This window comes from Parasteatoda tepidariorum, chromosome 4 (assembly GCF_982258835.1).
Source record: "Parasteatoda tepidariorum strain Cologne lab strain chromosome 4, Ptep-v5.0, whole genome shotgun sequence".
In the NCBI taxonomy this organism is placed as follows: domain Eukaryota; kingdom Metazoa; phylum Arthropoda; class Arachnida; order Araneae; family Theridiidae; genus Parasteatoda; species Parasteatoda tepidariorum.
Window position 1 is genome coordinate 121,301,031 of NC_141758.1, and position 7,876 is coordinate 121,308,906.

Below are 7,876 nucleotides of genomic sequence, written 5' to 3' on the forward strand. Positions count from 1 at the left end.
TTGGAAGAGTTTTGAAAAGAAAAAAAATCACTCTTAAAGCAATAAAAAACTGCGATTTAGTTATTTTCGTGACATTTATTTCATTTTTAGATTAGTTTTGAAATGTATTTTATCGAGCTGTCACCTCACTGTAAAACAAAAAATCTCCTTTTTTCTCAACACCAAAAACGATGGCAACACGAGAGTGGTGAACCCAGAATGTTCTCGATGTGAGGTGCAACCATTCCGTTTGATGTAGTTATTTTTATGACGGAAGACACGGATATTATGCGTATAGTTGCTATCATTTTTGATGTTGATGTCTATAGTTATCGCGCAACATAGCATTGGATACTTGACTGAATGTAAACAATAACGAGACATTCAGAAAACTTCGGATGTATCCCTCCGCTTATATGAGGCGATGTGTGAACAGGCTTAGTATTCTAAGAAGTTTGTGAATAAGTTCACGCGTAGTTTTACCATTCTGAAGAGTTTTGTGCAATTTACAAATTGTAACAGGTTGCAAGCGTTCAACAAATTTCAGAAAATGAATGTCAAAACATATAAAAAGTGTCAGGTATGCCTTGTTTGGAGTGTTATCCCTCATTTGGCTGTTTGTTATTTATTGGCTTGCAAGCTTGTGGAGTTTCCAAATTTATTTGTTTCATTGAATTTGAAAGAACGCGTATAATTGGACGGCTTGCTCTTTCAAGCTCGGGAGTAAAAATCAATGGAACTCGGAAGTCTTATGACGACTCGAGCGCCCTCTGTGCTCAGCTTTACAACCATCCATTGTTTGAAAGAATGGGTGTAAAAATAGGATTAAAAATGTGCTTGTTTTTTAAACGATGTTTTTGCAATGAAGCCCGAAACATGATTCTAAAGAGCATCAAATTATGTGTTGTCAGTTAACTAACAAACAAAAAATGAATAAATTGATAAATAAAACTATTAACATGGAAAAAGTTGAAGAAAAAATGTGACTGCATGCATTGTAAAAAATTCTAGTGTACCTCAGCACAAATATTTTTTTACAGTGTAGGGTTTTTTTTTCATATCCGTCGTTGAACAACCGACACAATTTGTGGTTGTACGACTACTAATGTTCAACTCTGTAGCCTTGTCATTTTGAACCCAATCCAGAAGACAAAGGAACTCCTGGATCGAGTATTAGGGGAGGAGGGAATTTGCCTTGGTGGAGGACTATTTGATGGAACTAACCCGTATTTGCGTTACATGGAGAGGAAGCCCACGAGAAACTCCCACGGTTAGCTTGACCGCATTGGGAATCTAATCAACCGTCTACCACTGAGGATATTTCACATCAGCACTGTGGTCGGTGCAAGCCGGATGCGGAATTCGCATTGAGTGGGATTCGAACCAGGTTTGCTTCATTGGAAGGCGAACGCTCTATCCCCTGAGCTCTGCAGTGTAGGTTTAACAAAACCGAAGCAAATAGAAGTTAAAATTTTAAAAAATAATGTAGAATTATAATTAAAAATAATAATTATTTCTGTTAAGCATCTAAAAACAGTGTCATAATCGTACCCTCTCTGATTTCGGTGTAGTGAATGCGCAATTCACGCAGAAGAATAAATTTTCCTTTTTTGAAATTTAAATAATATTAAAATTGCAAATTTTATTTCGAAACTTTCTTGTTAAGAGACTATGAATAAATTATTGAAATTGTTTTTAAAAATTATATAAAAGAAATTTGAAGCATGATTTGTGAAATATTTTGAGGAGTTTCCTTTTTTTTTTTTTTTATTCCGGTTGAATCAACCTGGGAAAATTTCTGCAGGCTCTCTAGACGATATAAAGAAATAAATTTTCAAAAAAAATATTTTTATAATTTGTACTTTTTTTCAATAACTCTTGAAGTAAATGAATCTTTTTTTTTTTTTATTAATATATGTTTATTTTTACTAATAATATACATAAAAGTATTTGAAAACTTTTTTCACAATGGTTTGATCCTAAACAGAGGAAATATAAGATTTAAAACTAAAAGTTTTTAGGGAAATAATTTTCTCACAAAATGTATTTTTTATGACACACTTTTAAAATATTTTATTTAATTTTTACTAGAAGAGATACGCATCATTTTACGCCCTTTTCATTTTTTTATTAACATTTTCTTCTCTCCCACAAAATTAAAACAAATGATTTTTTAACTCTAAAATTTCCATTTGAATGGAGTCAAAAACCTTAAGTGCATGTGTTTTCGAAGGAAAAACGGAACAAATCGTTTAATGGAGGAAAAAAAGAACACGATTACTCTCTAAGAACAAGATCTTTTGATTTTAGAGAATAAAAAATGAGAGTCAATTTAGGCTCTGATTATAAATGATTGAGAAGCTTAATCAAAGGCAATATCATAAAATTAAAATATTACAAAGTACTGTAAAAGGGTGCCTGTAACCAGGGCCGGATTACCCATTGCATTAGGCCATGGCCTGGGGCCCCCTTAAAATGGATTTTTTGAAAATAAATTTTAAAAAATTAATAAAAACAATGATTTTTCAAAATGTTATGATTATTTTTTAGTTCCAATTTAATAAAATAAAGTAAAATTTAATTTATTATTATTTATTTGAAATATGCTTTCTTAAATGAACAGATATATAAATACTTTTATATTTGAATAAATAAAAAATATATGAGAAAAAAAATTTAATCTAAGGTCCCCAAAAATTTGAATGGCCTAGGACCCCGCGTACGCTTCATTCGGTCCAGTTTGAAAATGCTATTCCCTCCCCCATCACGTTTGCATCAATCCTTTTGGAACGCTTAAAAAAAGTATTTTATTTGTTGCGTTGATATGACTTTTGCATGGAGTTGAGAAATGTCCTTTACAGTATCGGGGGTTTGGAATGCCTACTTTTATAATCCTCTAACATGAAGCTCTGAATCAAGTTTTAAATGTTTAATTCGCCCTGAAAATTGGTAATTGCTGTCGCTTCGGAACATGTTATTGGTTTAAAAAAAAAAAATATGGCTCCCTTAGTCCTTTTCTGTAACAATTTAAAATTTTCCACTTTCATAATATGGAGAAATAGTATTTTTGGCCCAAAAAAGGCAAAAGTGCAGGTGGGGATGTTTCAGAGAGGCTTCGTCTAGTCAGTGTAGAAAATCAATTTCTTTTTTAACCCTTCCCTGCTCTAGTTTTATATTTCAGGTTCGCAGACTATGTACAGGCCGAACTATTAGACGTACTAAAGATTCTATGTAAGATCTTAAATAGCTTTATTGTTTTGCACTTGTGTATCCATGGGTTAACATTGCAATGTAATACGTTAAAAATCTCCCGATTAAAAACCCATTAAATATAAGAGTATTGCCTATGCAAAACATGTCATTATTAAAACACTGCATCATCATTTGATCTGATGATTATAATATACTAATAAGTAGAGCCCGGATTTTGATGACCTAAAAAATCTCAATTAATGCCCTTAAAAAATGCAAAAAATGCCCTTACAAACTGCAAAAAATGCCCTTAAAAGTGCAAAAAATGCCCTTAAAAGTGCAAAAAATGCCCTTAAAAGTGCAAAAAAATGCCCTTAAAATGCGAAAATTGCGCTAAAAATGCCTTATGACATGACTTAAATAGAAGAAAAATATTGAACTAAAACAATGTTTTACTCTTTAAAATTATTATGAGTCGTTTCAAAAAATATAAAGCAATGCAATACTTGTTCTACGTTCATTAAAGTTTGAAAAATATGTTATATCCTAAAATAACAAAAAAAAAAGGGAAAATGTATTGACTCCAAAACATTTTCATTTTGTATAGAAACTTAAATGAATATAACAACTTCCATCTCATAATATTACTAAATATCAGAATTACAATGGATTATTAATTTTTTTTTTTAATATTTTGAAGTGTAAACGAGCGTCTCTTGTCTGAAAACAAATTTTTATACCAGGAGAAGCTTCTTTCAACGTCTACTGATGTTATTGGTGCGTACTTGAAAAGGACGGTCATACTGATAATTCTTCTTCAATTTGAAAAGATGTTGCTTCACCTGTTAATATCCCAGAGATTTTCTTCATTGTTTGGAAGCCAGTGTAATAATAAAAAATTATAAAAATTACAAAAAATTAACAAAAAATTTAAAAAATGCTTTAAAATGCAAAATACGCCCCAAAAATTAAAGAAAATGCCCTATAAATCTCAAAAAATGCTCTAAAGGACAAAAAATGTCCAAAAATGCAAATGTCATCAAAATCCGGGCCTTACTAATAAGATACTTGATATAATAAATATTCTATATTTATATAATCTATCGTCTCATTTATCCTATCGTCAAATTTATGTTATACATCGTCTCATTTAACCCATTGATACAGGAACGTAAGCAAGTGCAAACCGGTTTCGTAAAAACAATAAAGTTGTATAGAGTATCACCTGATCATTAAGATTTTAAATAGAATCTCATAGTGTCTCCAATAATATGGCCACGGACTGTATGTATAGGGTCCGTTAGGGAAAGAGCATGGGTCATTTTGTGATGGGACTTTCTTTTTCGTTTCCACGGGACTGATTCCGCGAGACGCAATAGCAGCAGATCTTGTGTAAGAACTTACAATCGAATTAAAATGAATCAAAAAATATTTCTAGAGAAAAAGGCATTTTTTTTATGGGTGCTTTACATACCCCCTCCCCCTCTAACTTCTTATACCTTATGCGCGTGCTCAGTTTGCTTAGTGGTTCATCCGGGAAAGTAAAACCGATTCCTAAACATGTCAGGAAATTGTGAAACTCCGTGACCCCTCTGCGGGGGCAGAAACACTTTACACCGAAACTTATTGCTTACAAAAATGGTGTGAAATATAGGAAGGATATTCGCTGGATGAAAGGATATTTATTAAAGATGAGTTCATTTGAGGGAGTTCTAATCTCTTGTACAGGTGTCCCCCCTCCCTTAAATGCGTCTTGCTCTAGTATATCGGGGAGAGGGTTGCCGCCCGCTCATTGTTGCCAAAAGACATTTAATAGAAAAGTCAGTTGATCCTCTGCATTGTGATAAATGATGGATATTCCTCCCTCACTCGGGGGGGGGGGGGGAAGAGAATGCAAACTAATTGCAGAATGGGGATGAAAGGGCATTTAACCTGTCCCCCCAACAATAGAGTTTCAAGTGATTCCGGAAAGATCCAGGATAATCCCGGGGATCAATCGAGTGAAGGGAGGGTGTGAATTACTATTTAATGAGGATGAATACTGAATACAAGTCAGGGGAACCCTTAGAACAAGACTGACAAGAAATAATTCGACATTTTTTCTTTTTTCTTCCATCAATACGTGGCTATTTAAATATATATTGATCGCATTATCTCAGATCATGAGTAGACTGCCTCTTGTAGTCTCAAATGTTTCACAATAGTTTTCGACAACTGAAAGAGATCTTATGAGAAACTGAAATAGTCGGTTGTTGTAAAATCTCTCATGACTTCAGTTGCATAATAATTCTTTTTCTACTCCATTAAACACGGACAACAATGTTCATACGATGCAGTTTTTGTTACTGTGGTGTGAAAGGTAGGAGAAAGGGGTACCAGCTCAGGCACTGTCCACGTCATCTGACCAGGGTGAAAATGATGCGGCTTTCCTACTATGGCTACTAAAAATAGAACCCTGAGTGCTGTTCCAAAACATATAGTTCAACATGATGACACCCTCTTTTTTGTTTCATAAACTGCTTTAGAACCTCCCTTGAACTCTTTTTAAACTCATAGGCATGAGTCTCAAAAAATGGAAGAACACTATCGAACCACTAAGAAACAAGGGAACATAAATGTGTTATAAAATTGCTGCGTGAAACTTTTCTCTGTTTAAGAAAAAAATGTTGATTATTTTTTAGGAGTTAAAAAAAAAAAAGAAATGAGGAAAAACAAGAAAAACAATATTAGAGTCAATAGTGTTTAATCAAAAGAAATGAATAGAATCACTGAAATTAACTAATTCTCATTATACAATGTGCTCAAATAAATCAAAACAAGGCATTAAGAGGTACACGAAGAATTGAAATTTAGTTTTTAGTTCCCCGCTTTATTTTTAAGAGATAAATGAGAAAAGAGGAAGTATTCTTAAAGATAAAAAAAATCAAATTAATATTTCGATTCAATTTGCAATACGCGAAGTTAGCGCAAAAAGATAAAAATAATCGCTTTTATCTCATTCAGAAGGCAAGTTCTGTCAAATACTTTGTTCTTACATTTTGCTTGAAATTCGTAAAATAAGGTATTTTCGTTTCTTTAGATTAATGTCGCATAAGATGACACGAAATAAATTTTTTATCGTCATTCGATCTTTTTTTTTTTTTTGCTCGAAAAATGAGTGCAATATATATTCATCCATTTTAATGCGGAAGAGTTAAAGAACAACTTTTTGTTAAAGGAAAACGTTATGTGTGAGTGGCAGCAATCAAAAACCAATTACGTTCTAGATTGAAAAAGAATTCCCGGATGCAAATGAAATTAGAACAAAAGATCACACCTAATGCATTCTTTTCTGAAGAAAAATGGCAACAACAAAAAAAGGAAGTTTTCTGAAGACATTGTTCTGCGTCTTCAAATGGGGGGAACTGTTTAAATTAGAAATCTGTGGCAACGTTTTCGATTCCTTAACTCGGGTGAACAAGTCGCCTTAATTGCTCATTAACGACATGGTTAATTAAGAGACTAATTAATTAGTCACGTCTCTTAATTATGGATTAAAAGAGAAATAGGAAATATAAAAGCAAATTATCTTCATTGGAGCTCTTTCATTATTTGGGAAGATTTTCTTCTCTTTTATTATTCGAAGAGGATCATTTCTTCTTCATTATTATTCTTCCATTTGAATTCATTTCTAAAGAATGTTTTTTTACACCAAAAACTATTCCAAACTTTCATTTTTGCGATCCTCAATTTTGTGAATAATGCATATTTAATGCCGATAGGACAAATTAAATGAAATCTTTACTATTTATGAGCTTTTAATACAATACAATCTTATTCTAATTAAACTAGATTCCTTTTGATGATATCTTTCGATTCGTTTATTTCATTATCGATTTCGCCGACATTTAAATGACTCTTATTTAATGATATCTTCAGGATCTCAAAATATTACATTTCAGAACACTAAATATATTTTCTATTAAAATCCTCAGCATTAAATTGATATTGAATCGATGTTGGAGATGAACTTTGACTGATATATTATTAATTACATTTAGTAATGGCGTTTTCGTTGAACCTTCACTTTAGCAACAATTAGAAATTCGACATCTTTTATTTTATTTTATTTATTTTTAAAAGTCGTTCTTAGTAGAGACGACCGATTTTTGCGAAATATATTTATCCTCTTGAAATTTTAAAAATATTCGGTCGACTTTATAAAGAAAACACTAATGCTAACAGTGTCACGTAACGGTTGAAATTTCTTTCCTCGTGTTGGCAACGAGCAAAGTGAGCAATAAGTTGGTCATGAATAATAGTTTAAAAGCGAACATTTCGTATAAAGAAATAAACCGTTTTATATTTTTGCTTTAACTATACTTATTAATTGACTCAGGTTAGATAATAATTAAGAATTATATTTCCTTTCACAAATGGTGTCATGAAGTAGAGGTTCATGCGACATTTTTCTTAAAAGTCAGCTGTGTTATTTATTTTTATATTTTTCATCAGAGAAAGTATATGTCATTATAATAATGTCATGAGTCGAGGACATAAGTAAATAATAACAATTGAAATTTAAAAATAAAATTTAATTATAATTATATTTATTAATTTAATTATATTTATTAATTTAATAATAATAACTATTCGTTTAAAAAGTTCTCGAGATCTGTAAAGTGAAATATTTATTTGATACGTAAAGTGAAATGATCATATTTAG